Source organism: Panthera uncia (assembly GCF_023721935.1).
Source record: "Panthera uncia isolate 11264 chromosome D3 unlocalized genomic scaffold, Puncia_PCG_1.0 HiC_scaffold_8, whole genome shotgun sequence".
Taxonomy (NCBI): Eukaryota; Metazoa; Chordata; class Mammalia; order Carnivora; family Felidae; genus Panthera; species Panthera uncia.
In genome coordinates, this window is record NW_026057586.1 from 61,851,618 (window position 1) to 61,870,097 (window position 18,480).

At 47.7% G+C, this 18,480-nt stretch overlaps 1 protein-coding gene across 3 annotated transcripts in view; it reads left to right on the top strand.

Annotated features, from left to right (window-relative positions):
• The first annotated feature begins 487 nt into the window (after window positions 1–487).
• Window positions 488–18,480, top strand: part of LDLRAD4 (low density lipoprotein receptor class A domain containing 4) — a 436,727-nt gene continuing 418,734 nt past the window's right edge. The window contains exon 1 of one of the 3 annotated variants that reach the window (XM_049620496.1): window positions 488–574. The gene's annotated coding sequence lies outside the window, so the exon portion shown is untranslated. The other 2 variants (XM_049620498.1, XM_049620499.1) reach the window with 2 other exon arrangements.

The window sequence follows — 18,480 nt, forward strand, 5'->3', positions numbered from 1 at the left end:
CGCGGCCTGGCCGCACGCCGGGTCCCCGCCGCAGAGGGGGATGGGGAGGGAGGAGAGACTGGAGGAGTTGGAGACAGACACAGCCTCGGCGAGCACAGTTACGGCTGGAGACAGACGGCGGCGGGAGGCGGAACACTTCCCTCCCTCCGGCGACGGGAAGCGGGACACCTCCCTCGGCGGCCGCAGCACGGTCTCCCTCTCCTCCCCCCTCCCAGAGGCTGCGGGCCAGGCCCGGCGGGACAGGCAGGCGAGTGCGGCTGGCCCTGCCTGCCCCGAGCGCCGCCGCAGCCGGCCGGGGATCCCCTGCGAGTCGGGGAGGAGCCGCCGCCAGACAGGCTGCGAGTCCCTGGGAAAGTGAAAGGGGGGCGGGGAGCGCGGGGGAGGCCCGGGGGTAAGGTCCCTGGCTCTTAAAGAGACCTGGCGCACCGCGCCGCGCTCCCCGCCGGCCGGCTGCGCGTCCCCCGCCGCGGCGGCCCCGCATCCCGCGCCCCTCCCCCGCGGCCCGCAGGGCCGGTGGCCGGGCTAGCCGCACTGCAGGCGGTCCTCCGCCACGGCTCCGGAGGGGCGGCCGCAGGTGAGTGCAGACCCGAGGTGGCTGCTGTGGTCTCGGCGTCTGGCCCAAGTTCAGCGCGGCGCGGAGGCGGGGTGGTGGTAGTGTTGGTTGGGGAGGGCAGGGGGCGGAGGACGCGGGGACAGGACGCTCAGGGAACGGGACGTCCGCGAGCCTGCGCCGTCGGCGGGGGCCAGAGGGAGCTGCCCAGCCCCGCGGGTCCTCCCCACCCGGACGAGTCCCACAGAGACGAGTGCGCGAGGTCTGAGGCAGTGTAGCCGGTGGGCACAGCGGCGTCCCGGCGCGCTCGCCCGGGCCGGGTGTGGGGAGGGCAACCTCGCACTCCCGAACGGAGGCCGGGCCGCCTCTGCTTGTGTGCTCCGTTGGAGGAACGTTGCCGACCTAAATCTCAGTGCCCGGCGCGGGGTGTCCTGCGGTTGCAGGATTTAATTCTGCACCCCCGGGAGGCTGGGGTCAGCGCCGAGGTAACTGCCCAAACTAGGGTCTCGGTTCCCTTGGGCCTGTCAGCGAACCACTGCAGGCGGGGGGACTGGAGGTCGGCGGGAAGCAGGAAGATTGTGCAGGACCTTACTGGGGAGTTTGCGGGAAGAAAAAGGGGCGGGAGCGGGCCTTACCCTGAACCCTGCATCCCGCTGCCGGACACCCCGCAGCCCGCGGCTCCGAGCCCCAGCACCCCGCATCTCGCGCCCCGCGCCCCTGGGGCCCGCCTCACCCGGCGTCTGCTCGGGTCCCCCCGCGCACGTTGACGTCGGTCGCGGGGCCGCCCGGAGCTCCCGGCATTGGCTGGGAAGTCGATTGTCTGGGGCGGCTGCTGTTACACTTAGGCTGGGTCTCCGAGCCCCGGAGGAAGCAGGCGTGTGTTGAATTTCTCTTTGACCCTCACGGTGGAATAAACAGGAAGCGACGAGCACCCAGCCCGGGCTCGGCACTTGCCTTTGTTGTGGGGTCCGCTTTGCTCAGTCGCCAGGAGGCTTCCCCGCGACCCCTACCGGGTGCGCCGCCCGGGGTGGCGTTGGGGGCGCGCCCCGTAAGTACGCGACTGGAAGACAGTGGGTTCTGTTCAGGTTAATTCAGTGTGGTGACGGAGAGGGCATTTGCTTGTTTCAAAACTTTTTTTTTTTTTTTTAACTGGAGAAGGAAGAGGCTTCCCTTTGAGGCAGAGATTTTCGGGAGGAAGACGTGGACGCGTGGTGGGTGGGTGGCACCTGGAGAAGGCGCGCCAGTGCCCTGGTTCTGGGTTTAGCTGGCGGGGCACTGTGTCGCCGGTCAGAACAGCGAGGAACTCTTTAAAGTAAGCAGGGCTTCCTTGCTCCTAACCGGGCATAGGAATGATTGCTGAGTGGCATTGGCCACGTAAGCTAGCTTAATTTTTGTTTTCCCCAAAGAGTCTTTTAATTAGCTAGAACTGGATAATTTTGATTTGCTTCTTTTCTCTTTCTCTATGTCCCAACTATTCTCTTGCCTTTCTCGCTTTGCAATTACTTTGGCAACTTATCCCCAGACCCCACTTATGATTCAGTGCTGCTTTCTAAATGTTAATTAAGATTGTGGTGGGTATTCATTGATGACCTACTATGTGCTAGGCATTGTGGGCTGTGAGGTGAGATGAGCTGTTACAGAATGTTGATTCCGAGAGCTACTATTAGTAAGTTTCTTGCAGTGGAGGTGGGTAGAGATGATGAGCAGCCTTGGTCCTTAAAAATATGTGGGTCCTGTGGCTGATGTGGAGGTTGGTGCCTTCCCTCATGGCTAGTACTAGGAAACTTCCCTTTAAAATGGCCCTTTCCACTTGTTTGGCTAGCCAAGAAAGCTTTTCTTCCATTTGTATCTCTCCTAGAGCTTCTGGATTGAGCTCGGAATTAACAGGGAAGGTTCTGTAGAGTCTGCTCTGAGAAACTGCCATTGCATCAAGATATGTTCTGCATTTTGTATAAAACTATTTAGTCCTTTCTAATATTTATATTGAGTTTATGGTCATCTGTACGTCTGCCTTTGTACTCTACACAGTTTTCTCTTGCAACATATTCTTTATGTTCAGTGAAGAATCATAATGTCAAACTTGAGTCATTACGGAGACAAATGAGATCTGAATATTACCCATGCACATATATTCAGTTATAATATTTGGTTTCCTATCGACCTTGGAATGCCATTTGATGGCCCTTGCAAAGCAGTGCTTTTTAAAACATAGGGGTAAATTCCTCATGATCTTTGGAAGCTTAATTCTTTTAAGAGCTTCATTTTGCTGTTGACATTGAACACACTGTTAGGAATTAGGGCCAAGACTGTAAATGCTGGTAAGGATTTGCTGTAATGGAGTTAGTTGTAGCTACCTTCCTCCCTTGTTTTGAAAGACCCTTCTAATTTCTTAATGTTCTTTTATTGCCCCGGGAAGAGTTTGTTGTCACTGGCCATGGTTCTAGTTCATGTAGGTTTGTATTTACTATGGAGAAGACTTTTCCCAGCAGGGTTTTAGGGCTGTCTCTTGGATCCTTCTGGTTTGCATGACCACGGTCCTGCAGAGGAACCCAGCCAGTGCCACCTGCTTATTAAGGGATTTTGTGCCAATTTGTTGGCACATAATTTGAGAATCAAAGTCCCTCCCCCACCTTGTCCCCCGCCAGAGTATATACATACATAGACAGATATTTCCCCCTAACTGCTGACGGTGTTCTAAGAATAGTTTTCTTGCCTGGCGCTCTGAGAGCAAGGACCCATCTGCAGAGGTGTTTACAATTTGGGACTGTGCTGTAGTCTTGGTTGACTTAGCAGCCTGGCAGAACAGCCTTGTAGCTCATGGGACACTGCCTGTTTTTCATCTGGGCTGCTGGAGGGGCAATTCCCAGCTGGACAGGGGAACATAGGTGAGAATGACTTTTGCTCTATGAGGGTAGTTTCTGTCCTGATGTCAAGTGGAGACCCCTAGACTCTGTCTAGATCCCTTCACTGTAGCCTAGCTAGCAGTCACCCTGTGGTCTAGGCTTGAGATGACTGCTCTATGTCATCATGTAAAACCCAAGTACTCTCAGGGCTGGGGCAGTGACACGTGCTGTTGTGGCTGGTCAGATCTTTCTGGTAGTCCTTGCCATATTTCTTTTCACCTTTCATCATCTAGGCTTGTGGAGTTTCTATGATGTGTCTGTCCTTTTGGGTAAGAGTTAGTAGAGAAGAAAGAAAACTCAAGGAGCAATAGCTGTAAGAAAGATCATTCCATATTAACCTGGAAAGTTTTTAGAAACATTAAACATACTTGATGTAGACACATGGGTATTAAATGTAAACAGAAGCAAAATCTCTATGTAGTCCCATCTTGCCCTTTTCTCCCTTCTTCCTTCTCCCCTTCTTCCTCATTCTATCCTTGCTCCCTTCTTCCCTTCCTGCCTTCCTGTCTCAGAAAACTCTTCTGGAAGCCATTATTTTTTGGTGTCAAAGTGACTTTCTGCCTACATGGGATTTGTTAGTCTAGAATTACACCTTGACCTATATTATGGGTGTGCATGGAACGTAAATCTTAAGTTTTAAAATAGGAATGTAAAGCTTCTTCCTACTATTTGGAAATTTAGGCCACAAGACCTGCCTACATTTTAGGGAGATTTTTTTGTGTGTGGCATTATTCACTTTACTGTTATGCAACTAAAGCAAACAGTCCCAAGCACCTGTACTATTAATTGCTACAGAAATATTGGATTCATATTCCCAGTGACTATTGTTTTTTTCCCTCTATCATAGGAGGAATTGAAAATAGTGTTTGTGTTGTCTCTTATCCATGTGATTTAAGTATGGATTGTTTTTCTCTGAATTTCCACTAAAAATGGCACTTTGGCCTTTTAAGCTGTTTTTGTGAGGACTTTTCTTTCCACCAGGCTTGTTTTCCAGATAGGTCTTGGAAATTACGAAGAACATAGCTATAATTTCTCTCTTGATTGGCAGCTGAGAGCTTTCCCGGACAAAAATAAGGCTACACTGTGCCAAATGGTTGACTTTTCTAGAATAAAAACTCTAAAGGGTATGCAAAAAGTCCTCTGGTTAATATATTGGCATTCCCAGAACCCACTAAAACTCCGGCAGCCTTCCAGACACCACTTAATGAGGATGCAGAATGTCTGGCTCAAATCCCCATGAGCAGAAGGGGTTGGGGAGCTGATGTCCACACCCTTTATTAATTTTTAATGACTGTACTTTTGTTTTGCAGATTTTGCTCCGTACCCCCCTCATGACTGACCCCCACCATGCCACCCCCCTCCCCCATCCATTTATTTACTCATTTACTTGGCATTGGAAAAATGTTGAGACTTTCAAGGTTAAGAATCCTGCTGAGGGATCATTTCTGTTTGCATAGGTTCTTTTGTTGTTGCTTTTCTTTTTCTCCCCTCCTCCCTCTTTTTTAGAAGAGGAAGAGAGAAAAGGAACAGAAAAAGAGATGACAACTTTTTTTTTTTATGATGCTTTATTGTCTGCTGGAGGAGAACCATTTACGAAACTTTAAGTTTGTCAGACAGTTTATATGACAGTGCAAGTTGGTGCTTGCCAAGCTCCAGACAGATTGCTAATGTTACATGACAGGGATAAATAAATTACCGCTGTCTGCAACACGCTTGCACTGCAAACGCACTCTGCAGCCGGCGGTCGGGCGTTGCGCACCCAGGGAGCCTGTTGGATGTGCAGCTGGGAGGAAGGCCTCTGCCTATTGCCTAGAATTCTGTGACTTGGTTCGGAAATGAAAAGGGTGTGTCTCTCGCTTTTATTTTTGGCAGTGCTGCAGGGCAGCAGAATGCATGTAGCAGCTGTGTGTCCTTCGTTTTGCTAGGCAGCTCTGCCCCCTCGCCTTGCCCTTCCCCTTCCTCCTCTCACCCCAGCACATTCTTCCATGTGCACCACGGGGCATGGCACCTAGTCTTCCTCCCAGGGACCTGCTGTGGAAGTAACTAAACTTTGTTCTCAGCTGCTTAGGCCCTATGTTTTCTCAAAGCCAAGTTTCAAGCTGTTTACGGTTGCGTTCTTTCTGCAGGTGCAGACACTGAGAACAAATTGTCTGAGATAAGTGTATGTGTGCTGCCCTGGGAGGGGGCTGGGTGGCACTCCTTGGGCATAATGTACTTTCATCTCTGGCAATTTGGATAGTCAGCTGGCAGAGTGACAGGTGTAATGAACTTAATGGTCTTGCTCTAGTTGTTAGCGGACACACTGCTCATATTACAAAGCCACCTCCTAAGTTGGGCCCCTGCCAAATGACTTACTCTTCCCTTTGCAGACAAGATTCAGGGCTTGGACTACTCCAGTGACGTTAAGGTCAGGAATTGGGTAGGTGTGAGCAACATCTGTGTGTCCTCATCCACATGGTCCCTTTCTCTGCAAAGTAGAGCCATTGCATCCATTTTGCAAAAAGAATCCATCCCATCTGCCCCTGGCTAGTCATCTCTCCTTGAGAGGTGTGGCAAGCATCCTCTGTGTAGGTGTGTGGACTTCTTGCCCCTGGCATTCACAGAATGGCAGGTTTCCTGCTGTGCCTAGTCAGTTCCTGTGCACAGCCACCATTCTGCAGAAGTGGGCTTGGGCCTATGGCTGGTGGAGGCTCAACCAGGCATTGTTTTCATTGTCTGTGGCCCCACAGGCCTGCAACGTCTGCATAGAGTTGGGGAGGGGATTTCCATAGTAAAATCTCACTGCTTCCGGAAGGAAGGCAAGAGTGGAGAGCCCACGGCAGGAGGCCAGGCTGCTTTTGGAAGGGCTCCTGGACCTCTGGCGGGCCCTCCTCCACCAGGGTACTTGGTCACAGAATAGTAGCAACAGTTCCAAACACTTGCATAGCACTGACTATGTGCCAGGCTGCTCTTAGTGTTGCACACATATGAACTAATTTAGTCCTTAGTGCAGCCCTCCTGTGACATCTGTACTGCTACCATCCCCAGCTTTCAGGAAGGTAATAGGAAGCCCGGAAATTGCCCAGTCACACCTCTTGTAAATAAAGGGTGGAGTCAGTAGGAGGAAGCCCTTGCGTTCTCTCTTTTGGGGTCTGGGCTTTGACTCCAGGCTGCCTGAGGCTGGGCCCAAGTCAGAAGTTCATCAGACATCATTCATTTACCAGCTGGGAGGGGGGAGGATAGTACCCTTTCTGTCCCTTTCTTCTTCCTTCCTGCCTTCATCTGTAACTGATTATACCCCCCCTCACCTCCAGTCCCCATTCTTATTTCTAGCTTCTGCTTTCTGTGCCTGTCTTGCTCGTGACAAGAGCCTGAGTTTTGAGAATTAGGCCATTGGTGGCTTTGTTTTGTCCACATTGAACCTTGAGTCCCTTGAAAGACAGATGAAGTAAAATCAGCAGCAGTTTTATTGCCTGAGGTATTCTGTGCCATTCCTTAAAAACCTCTTCTGTTTGTCTTGTCTGGGTATAGATTGTGGGAGCATTAGGACCTATTTTCTGGAGGGTGAACTGAGGCCATTGGAGGCCCTCTGTCTGCTGTGAGTCTGGGGATGAGGCTGGATGAGGTCCTACTTAGTTGTTTGTTCACTCAGAAGGATCCAGCTCACCCCAGTTTGTGGAATGCTACGGTTTTAGTTTTGTTCCCCAAATGTGCTTCCCACATTTGGGGGAAAAATGAAAAAATAATCGTATCTTTAAGATTTTCTATTTTGCTCCATGAGGGCATAGATTAATCATCCATGCACATCACTGTGTACTTTTCATGAAATATAGTCTGTCTTGGACAAACCTAACTGAGATTATGGAACCTAAAGTGAGTTCAGTTTGCAGGAGATCCAGATTTACTTGGGTCTGACAGGATAGTTCTTCAGCTCTTTGCAAATCTTCCCATGGCAGTGGGGCAGGGAATGGAACCCATCACAGCCCCTGAATTAAGCCAGGTGACTGGGGTGGTGCTGTCCCCTATATGATATATTATGGTGCCCACACAATGTGAGGTACTTGATCCCAGCAGTCACCTGGATGGGGTTGGACAAGTGCTGTTCTCCTGGGGGTTGAGGCAGGGCAGGCCTCTGGAAGCTCCTGTTCTGGTCTGTGCTCTGTCCCCCCCATCTCCACAGCGTTGAGCAGCCATGTTTTCATGTGGTGTGTCCCAGAGTGCATCATAGTCATCAACCCCCAGGATGCGCCCGTCACTGCCTGTGTGGCAGGTGTGAGCACCACCTGTCAAGGACAGACGTGGAGGCCTGGGTACACTGGCCACCAGTCCAGCTCTGCCCACTCTAGTTGAACCTAGACTTTTTATTCTACAGAGTCTTTTAGGCTTGCTGAACACATCGTCATAGATCTAGGCTCTGAAATTCTTTTTTTCCTGATTATATTCTCACCGAAGATAGTTTGGAAAATGAAACGAAGAAAAAAGAAACAAAGAAGAAAATAAAAATGACTAAAATTACCTTTGATTCTACTACCTTTAGAAGACCACTGTTAATAGTTTAGTAGATTCTTTCTAGGCTTATTTACTGATTAAGTATAAAATCATGTATAGAATTTGTATATGTTTTCAGACTTAGCATTTAATCCTGAACGTTTTTTCATGTAATTTAAATATTCTCCAAGAGTACCACTGCTGGTAACTATAACATTCTACTCTATGGTCATATTATTATTTTTTAAAAATTTGTTTTGGGACGCTATTACCAGTTTTCTCTATTATAAATGATACTGCGTTGAACATTTTGATTACATCCTTTGGATAGATTCCTAAAAGGGAAGTTCATGGGTACAAGAACTTTTAGAGGGTCCTCCAAAAGTTATCACCAGCTTGCTTTTCAGAAAGCATGAGGCATTTTGCATTTCCACAGATATGAGGGTGGCTCACCCTTGCCAGTATCAAATATTATTACAAAACTGTGCAAATTTGGCAGTAAATGTTATGATGTTTAAATTTTCCTTTCCATTTTTTGTTACAAGAATCTAGATCTATATCATCTGGATCACAAGTGAAGAGAGTTCTGCTGTTTGCCAGAGTTTTGTTATGGGCAAGTACGGTGATGTTTGTGGATGATCTCCTCAGGGACGGAGAAGACCTTTGTGCTAGTTTACTTTTATTTTTTATTTTTTTTAAGTTTATTTATTTATTTTGAGAGAGAGTGTGTGTGTCAACACACATAGACACACTTATGCACAAGTGGGGGAGGGGCAGAGAGAGGGAGAGAGAAAGAATATTAGCAGGGTCCACGCCCAGTTCAGAGCCCGAGGTGGGGCTCAATCCCAAGAACCGTGAGATCATGACCTGAGCAGAAACCAAGAGTTGGCTGCTCAACCAGCTGAGCTGCCCGGGCGCCCCAGCCTTTGTGCTATTTTAAATTGGAGATCCATTCTACTTAGGTAGGTTAAGGACACTAAACAATCTACTATATTTTAAAATAAAATTAGAGGATTTTATGGCCAAGAATTGCACCTGGTTTTCCCACCATCTGCACCCTACCCGCTGAGGGTAACTTGGACTCACAGGGAAGAAGTGGGGAGCAGGAGAGAAAGTGGATTCAGTAGCCAGCTGCTGGAAGATGGTGTGCCATCTTGTTCAGTCAATTCTCTCTGTTTGAATGACTACTTTCTGAGACCACACTCTTCCCTAGCTTTGTCCCCTAGGATGCTGACATAAAATTCTCTTAGGTTTTACCTGATGGCTGATGCTCAACACTTGACATGGGTGCCTCTGCAGAGGGCACTCACTTCCTCCGTTCCATAGATCTGGCAGAGTCTTCTGCTTCCAGCAGAGGTCTGTGCCCTTTCAGAGTCACATGCTACTATTAACAGTGTCTGGCCTCCTAAGCTGATTGCTCCTGAAGCTTGAGAGAAAAGAAAAATCATTTTAGGAGGTTTTTGATTAACTAAAGGCAAATCAGTTTTGTATTCTTTGAAAGGCAGCCTTTTCAGCTGAGAGGCTGGGACGGGCTGGCTGGAGGGGAGCCCATTCACAGGGCTGGTTGGAGGAAGCAAGATGTAATACCCGCATCTTGGGGGCTAGTCCCATTTTGCTTGTTATGTTCACATGCACCTTCATGCATCCATTTGTTCAGCAGCTGTGAGTGCTTACTGTGCTCTGGGGTGCATGCTGGGAGTGTGCCTCATCTGTGGCATGGCCTAGTGAGCAGTGTGCGAGATCCATGGGGCCCAGGTGGGCACTGTCCTCTCCTCTGTGCCGAGGTGAGTTGATCCCTGGCACCACAGGCATGGATGGTGCCAGGCTCTGCGTGGGCATTTGTCTCTTGGCCTGCATCACTCCCTTGCTGGCCATGCCGTCAACCCCATGCTGCATTCTAGGTACAAACCCACTCTTGCCATGGCTGGCAGTGTGGACGGTGCCAAGACCTTGGAGATGGAGTATGCAGAAAACTGCCAGTGGGTGGCAGGGCTGGTTGGTGGCCACACAGGTGGTTTGACCATAAGGGGTCAGGCAGTATCTTTAGGGGAGCAGCTTGTGCTGGTCCCTTTCTGCAATTGGGAGGGAGGCTCCCAGACAGTTGCGTGCTAGTGATGTTATTGAATAGTTTGCTGGAACATTTACTCAGGGCATTTTGGGTGACTGAAAAATACACCTTGTGTACTTTCCCCGTTTGCTGTTGGCTGGTGTGTGCGGGTCTGACAGACTTTTGTTTAATTTGACCTTCCTGCATTTGGCTTGTTCCTTCAGCAGAATGAGAAAATGCCAGACTGTTTTTTCTAGGAGGGATAGAGGGCCTTTTTGGACGTAATGCATGCGTTATTTTAAAGGTAGAGGTAACGTTTACAGTTGGATGGCTTGGGTGAATGTTTTTCTGCTACTTCAGCTATTAAGATAAATATTGTACCCTTACAGAACTTAGCTTTCATCCTATTCATATTTAAATGTGAGATTCAGAATCTTTATTTCTAAACTAGAGGTAGGTCCTGGGACTTAATTTTTTTTTTATCTGAAGAGTAATGTAAAAATAATAAATATTATATATATACACACATATATATACAGTAATAACTACATAATTATTAGTAAATTTAATCCAGAAAAATCATATTTGTTTTCTGGTAAATACAGTGGGACATTAAATGGAGTTGGAATTATTTAATGGAACTCTTAGTGCATTACTTCGCAATGTGAATGCATCCTTTTTTTTAAATTTTTTTTTTTTTAACATTTATTTATTTTTGAGACAGAGAGAGACCATGAACGGGGGAGGGTCAGAGAGAGGGAGACACAGAATCTGAAACAGACTCCAGGCTCTGAGCTGTCAGCACAGAGCCCGACGCGGGGCTCGAACTCACAGACTGAGAGATCATGACCTGGGCCGAAGTCGGACGCTTAATCGACTGAGCCACCCAGGCGCCCCTGTGAATGCATCCTTTTATTGTTATAACATGGTTTATATATTGGGTTTTAAAAATTGGGGCACATTTGTGTGCCTAAGGGGATGGCTCCCACTCTGGCATCTGCCATGTAGCAGGCCTTCCACTTGGCCCACCTGAGGAAGCAATGTCAGGGCAAAAACGTGGGCCTGAGCATACTGTCTGCAGCACTCTGCTGTCCACACTCTGCTGTCCAGTGTGTGTGGAAGTATCTGAGTAGATGTGTTATGAGGGGGGTGCTATATCTTCTGAGGTCTCGTCTGACTGAACCCTTGGGAGGCTGCATGACCTTGGGAAGATCAGTTTGCTCTTCTCTAAAACAACTATTTGCCCACCTCTTAGGTTTTGAAGAGGATTAAGTAAGATAATGCTTATGCAAACCAGTTGGGAGAGGCTCAGTGAACTACCATGGTGAGTGCCCAGTAAATGGCAGCTGTCTTTAAGTCACATAAGGATTTGTGAGGCATCTGCCCAGCCTGGTATGGAGACCCAGCTCCTGCCTCTGTAGACTATGTGTACAGGAAGCAGCCAGCAAATAAGAGCAGGCAGTTTATAATCAGGCCTCAAGTTAAGAGTTGGGAAGCCCCAGGGGTGCTTGGGTAACTCAGTTGGTTAAGTGTCCGCCTTCTGCTCAGGTTGTGATCTCACAGTTCATGGGCTCAAGTCCTGCATTGGGCTCTGTGCTGACAGCTCAGAGCCTGGAGTTTACTTCAGATTCTGTGTCTCCATCGCTCTCTGCCCTTATCCCACTTGCGATCTGTCTCTCTCTGTCTCTCAAAAATGAATAAACATTAAAAAAAAAAAAAAGAATTGGGAAACCCCATTTAAGCCCCAAGTCAGGAAAATCTTTGTACATGGAGAGAGTGAGATGGCTGGGTATGAAGGGCAGTAAGCTCTGCCAGCTTGCTTCTGTTACCCCTTGCTCTGCTCTACATTCTTGTGGAGCACTGTGATGCCCAGGCACTGGCTCTATCCCCATACTGCTGGAAGGCAGGTACCCAAATGGTTACTGCACTGGGTGGTGGCCTCGCCAGGGTACTGGCAGCACGAGGAGGTATAAAGATCCCAGAGGAGCAAGGAGGACATCTAGGTCTACTCTGGTCAGTCAAGGAGGACTTCAGGAAGAAGCTGACTTTGGGCTGAGACTTGGTGAAAGAACACAGTTTTGCCAGGTGGACAAGCAGGAAGAGAGTGTTCACTGTCAGTGGCTTCGAGAAAGCTATGTGCACTGGGGTCTGGAAGGCAAATACCAGAGCTTCAAACTTCGGTGTATAAGTGTGTGTGTCAATTTATAGATAAATATACATGACCCATGTGTGTGCTCGTACATTTTTGCTCATAGGAGTACGTTCTTAAAATTGGGGGACTGGGACACCTGGATGGCTTAGTCGGTGGAACATGTGACTCTTGATCTTGGGGTTGTAAGTTCAAGCCCCATGTTGGGTGTAGAGCTTACTTAAAAATAAAAAATCTTTTAAGAAAATTGGGGGACCACTGGTGAGCAGTGGGAACAAGTGTGCAGAACAGGGATGAGAGAGAGTAGCTGTAAGGGTAAGCAAGGGGCTGGTTATTTCACAGGTTAATAGTGATGCATATAGTTCTTGAAATTTAGGACTCTAACTGCACTTACCCCATGAAGGGGTGAGCCTGGTGAAGAAAATCCTAAATTATTTGTTAGTGTTTAAGTGCCACCAGCTTAAAATCCATGTGCCATATTTTGCCACTTTGCTGCCCTCACTTTTGCAGGCACCTTTTCCTGAGTTTATGACTATTGGAGTATGGCGAGGGGTGGGGGTTTGGTGCTCCGGTTTAGGTAATATGAAATGCTAATATAAATGCTTTGTTGACCCAGAGAAATAATTGTCAAGAAATTGAGATTGTTTATTCATGCTCTGAGTGGGGGTAACAGTTTTAGAGGCCACGTGCATCTATGAAAATGGTCAAGTTCAATTAATATGTCAAGGGAGTTGTGGGGGCTGCAAGGGATAAGTAAAGACTGGTTCTTTTCCTGCCTGCCTTCAGAGACTGTACATCATGGCCAGAGTTTTGTGTGTCAGACACACGTTGGTGTTAGTCGGTGAGGCAGCATGCAGGTAGGAGGGAACTCCATGCTGATGGTGTTGGTGGAAGAGGCTCTCGTTGGGGACGGGTGGAAGGGCAAAAGGGCTCAGGACAGATTTTGTGGGGAAAAAAATGGCAGTTGATATGTGCCTCTGAGATGGGCAATGACAGGAAGAAAACAGCTTGCTGGAAGGGTGTGGATCAACGCAGGGGAACACAGAGGGTATTTGGTGAACACCAGTTTGTTGGAAGCTCTGTCCTTATTGGAGCTGATAAACGTTAGCTGTTGTCATCATCATTTTTGTTCTTGTTGTGTCAAGGCGCTGGATTAAGGTAGGCAAGACCAGTTCTGCTGTAGAGTGTTTCATCCCATCTTTGCTGAACACTGAGTCAACAGCCAGTAATGGTGAAGAAAAAACAAGCCTGTTGGGAGACCTACTTTCTATTTATTTCCTTAATCTGTTTGTTTGCACTGGATACTCTGTCTTGACTGTAGTTCTGTAATACTCAATATTTGTTCACATTTCACAGAATGCTTACATTTCATCCTCCATGCAGTTCACACCAGGAAACCAGGTTTATTCCTTTCATATGGTAATTACAATGCCTTCTATTTGCAAAACATTTGTAACTTTTTAAAGCTTTTCATAGACAATATCTAATTTCAGGTTCCTTGGCTTTAAGGAACATAATTAATGAAATGTACATAGAAGTGTAATTAATGGATTCGTTCCTTACTCTTCTCTAATGTGGCCGTTAGCTGAATGTGGAATTCAGATTGGAGTTTATTTTAATGTGCAAAACGTAACGGGAAAGAGATGTCCTGTCGTTGTCCAAGCCACATAATGAGGTATTTCTGAAGTTGGTGGGACCAAGGCTTTTGCCCCTTGCTTCCTGGGCAGGCACTCAGTCGACATAATTTTAAGAGGTTGGGGTAAAGCACTCAAGATCCAATTCAAAAGTACAGCCGGACACCCATGCAATCCTTCCTCAGGTGGACTGTGCAGACCGGAGACCTCACTGAATTGAAGTGTATGGGCAGCCTGGGTGGATGTGGAAGCCTCCTCTCATTTCTTGTCCTTTGTTAAAGGGAGGCTTACCGGTGAGCTCTTTGTGGCACTTAAAAAGCTATAGAAGGTTCTGGCAAATCTAAGTGTCCAGCCATTGTTAACAGCAGAACAGGTGCACACCCTCTTGTGTGCTGTGGGTCCAGGGCACTTGGGATCTCTGTCCTCAGCCTGCGCTCCTTTTTTTTCAAGGTGGTTTTGGCTTCTGCCATGGTTTGTTCAGCTGTGCAGGCAAGTCGCTGTCAGTTCTGTCTCGCTCCTTTTAGCAAAATAGTTTTCATTCCGAGTTGGGGCCCTTTGTCCAGGTTACATAAGACTGTTCTGTGGCCTCAGCCCTTGGCCAGCACCTGGCCACCTCCGCCCAGCTCTTGCCTCTCTCTACCTCTAGCGGCCCCTTTTCTCCGCTCAGCTATTTACTGTTGTGTGTGGCTCTGCTTCTTCCTCTGTGGTTGCCAAGTATTCTGATCCCCTTCTTGTATTCCAAGTGGAAGTCATTCACACCGCTGTTCACACTTGCTTTGCAGTTTTCTGCTCTCTCTCCTCCACAGACCTCAGAAGTGCTGTGTCTAACTCTCGCTCCCTGAGGCCGTGTGTGGAGACTGCCTACCTAGTCCAAGCACTCAAAGCCTGCTTCAGCAGTCCTAGGCCTGTAATAGAGACACAGGCTGGAGTGTCTGCTGGCTTTTCCCAGTTTGGACACCCCCTGACAGTGGTGTAGATATGGTTCAATGGTTTTGGTGGCAAATGAAGTGCTTTCTGGTCTCCTTGGGTATTTAGTTTGTGTGATCAATAAGGACTGAGGCTCAGTTGGTAGCTGCACATGGTGAGTTATGTGGACAGGTTGTAATGAAATAGCCCTACCTCTGCAGAAAATGGGTGCCCTGAAGGGTGGTACTGATGGGATATGCTCTTTCCGTTGCTTAGAAAGTGAACTTGTCTCCTATACCATTTGAATATATTCTCTGTTGTTGGAAAATAGAGTGGTTACGTGATTCATTGGCTTGTTCACTGATTGAGAGAGGATGGCAAGATGTCAGTGGGCTCTCCTGGCTTGCTCTCAGAGTTGACAGGGGTATGGCAGGCAGAACCCAGCAAAGAATAGAAGAGCTGCTCTTGCAAGCTGGCCGAAGAACCGAGTGCCCTCTTGTTTGATATACACCTTTCTGTCACTTATTTGCCACTGTCTCTGGTGCTGTTTTATTGACAGCCTTCTCCAAATGTGTCTGAGCGCCTGGTCACCCTACCTCTATGATGAGGCCTGCCAAGCAAAGCTGCTGAGGACGGTCGTTCTCAGAGGTGTTCACTGGTGTCTCTCCCTCATCTGTCAGTGGAGGTTTCCAAACCTAGAACCTTATACCCACATCTGGGAAGCTTAGAGGCAGAATTCTTTTGCCTGTATTGAAATTCATTATGCAGTTTGAACAACATGGGCTTGAACTGCACAGGTCCACTTACACGTGTTTATTTATTTATTTTTATAAATACCATACAGTACTATAAATTAAATATATTTTCTTTGTGACGTTCTTTTTTTTAAAAAAACATATTTGTTTATTTAAGTAATCTCTGCACCCAATGTGAGACTCAAACTCATGACCCCAAGATTGAGAGTCCCACGTTCTACTGACTGAGCCAGCCAGGCGCCCCCTTGTGATTTTCTTTCTTTCTTTTTCTTTAAAGTTTATTTATTTATTTGGAGAGAGAGAGAGAGAAAGAGAGAGAGAGAGTGTGCACGTGCATGCAAGGGAGGGGCAGAGAGAGAGAAAATCCCAAGCAGACTCTGCACTGTCAGCACAGAGCTTGATGAGGGGCTTGAACTCATGAACTGTGAGATCATGACCTGATCCAAAATCAAGAGTCAGATGCCAACTGACTGAGCCACCCAGGTGCCCCCCCATTGTGATTTTCTTAATAACATTTTCTTTTCTCTAGCTTAAGTTATTTTAGTAATACAGTGTATTGTACATATGACATACAGAATATGTGTTAATCAGTGGTTTATGTTGGTCAGGCTTCTGGTCACCAGTAGGCTTCTGGTGAACAGTAGTTAAGTTTTGAGGAGTCAACTTACAGGTGGATTTTTGACTGTGCAGGGTTAAGTACCCCTCCCCACTGCCTTGTTCAAGGGTCAACTATATATAGAGGATCTCACCCCTAAACTCTGAAGTGCAAACTCATATCTGTCAGATGTCTCTATTGTCCGATGGGCATCTCTAAAGCCCATGTCTAACAATGATGTCCTGATTCCCAGCACACCCATCCACCTTGTCCCTTTGGTTTCCCCCATCTGCCCTTCACTGTCCCATCTCAGTGACAGTATATTCCAGTCTGCCTAGTGATTCAGGTCACACATCTTGGAGTCCTCCTTGACTTTTTTTTTTTTTTTTTCCATAGCTCACCTCAATCCATCAATAGATCGTGTTTGTTCTGTCTTCTAATTCTGCCTCAAACCTGCTCACTTGTCAGCAGCATGGCTGCTAGCAGCTCAGTGTGTCCCTTCCCCACTCAGGTTAGAGTCTCCTGACTGCAACCCCTCCAACTTTGGAGTCTAGTCTCAGCCCAGCAGACTGTGAGCCAGGGCCCAGCAGTTGAGTAGCTCCTCTGCTGGGGGCTCTGGGGTCTGGCAGCCTTCCCTCTGCGGTGCCTCCTCACAGGCCTTTGTGGTTGCTCTGCTGAAACTCCCCCTTGGTGGCCATACATCTGTCCCTCGCTTCATTCAGGCCTCCGTCTGGTGACCCTCGTCAGGAGGCTGTGCCTTACCTTGGGCCCTGCCCGGACGCTGTTCCAGTTTTCTCTGTCTGTTCACTGGTGCTGGTTGTTACCCCCCACACGGGAAAGTAAGTGCGGGAGGGTGGGTGTGTTGCCTTGCTCCTTGTTCTGGGAGGTGCCCAGCAGCAGCCCCGGGACTGCAGTGCATGACCGCAGGTGAACTCAGGCAGGGCACAGGCCAGCAGGGGGACACAGTGCCGCCGGGTGAGTTGTCCACTCCCTCCTGGGTGGGGCAACTTGTGGGTGCTGGGTGTCTCCCCTCGGTTACCATGGGTCAGGTCAGACCTCAGTGCAAACAGAAAGTTCTGCCAGAAGGGCTGAAGTACAGCTGCAGGAGTGAAAGGGGTGCACATGAGGCTGGTACATCCCAGGTGACATCATTGTGGTCACCCCTTCCACCCCTTGTCTCCTATGGTTTTCTACTCACCTGCATTAACACTTTGTTTTGCTATTTCTCCCTGAAGTCAACTACCTGCTGGAGGCAGGAGAAGCAATTGTTTTCTAGGCAGGCTCTTGCCTTCCTTCTCTCCTTCTCCATTTGACTTGCTAGCTGTATAAATTATGTATGAAGTAGATACTATTTATATGTTTCAAGACAATTGATAAACCTGTAAAAGATCATCAGATTTATTAATTTTAGTAAAATCATCATAGGTACACATTTTCTCTTCAGACAATGTGTCTCTATTATAAGCTTGGTTCCCCTCAGCTTGGTTCCTTGGTTTTCTTCTGTTCTTGGGATCATGAAGAGTTCAAAATAGAGAAAATTGTGGTCTGTGAATCTTTTTTCCATCTTTTCACAGAAGACTAAGTGGTTGACAGGTACCTGGAAGTCTGACTCATCTTCCAGACATCTGACTGTGCTTTTATTCTGGTATTAGATATGTGTTCTTGAGTTTTATTTTCTTGCTTGGATTCAAAATCAACAAGGATGTGAAAACTAAGTACCTAGTGGAACAAGGCAAAAAACCCAAATAAGACAAATTCCCAATAGTGGTGAGTAGTATAGCATTTTATTTTTGTGTGATATATGGTCACATGCTAGCCTGGCCTGCAGATGAGAAGGGCAGCCATGGACAGGTCAGTCTTTCCTTTGCAGGTTCTCCCATCCCATCCAGACCACACATCTACAGTCCTGCCTGAGCAGTGATGGCACATGTCCGGCCCAAGGTTGGGTGGCTTTTCTTGAGGTCAAGCTTCAGTCTTACCTCCATCAGAAATCTGATTTGAATGACATAGGCACCTCCATCCAGAAAACCAACCAGAAGGAAATGTACCAGAACATTAAAAATAGATACCTTCCAGCATAGTGCTATGGATGATTTTAAAAATTCTGTCTTTTTACCTTTTCCATATTTCCTACAATGAGCATTTATATAACAAGAAAATTCCCAGTGAACTTGATTTACTCAGGGCGTGGAATAAAAAGTCAGTTTCTGAAAAATTGCGGAAAACAATTTGATGTGTGTCTTTTTAAGCATTTTGGAAGCACGGGTGGAGTTGCTATGGGGATGGTAAGGTTTACTCTCTACAGAGAGTGGTTCCATCTGGCACCACATGCTCCCTGAGCCAAGCTGGGCAGTCCTACGCACAGCAGAGTTTCTCATTAGATGTGGAAACAATTACACATAGAATCACGATTCCATCTTCTCCGCACCCCCCCCCCCCCCAATCACCATTTAGCTTTGATCTAATAGCAGGAC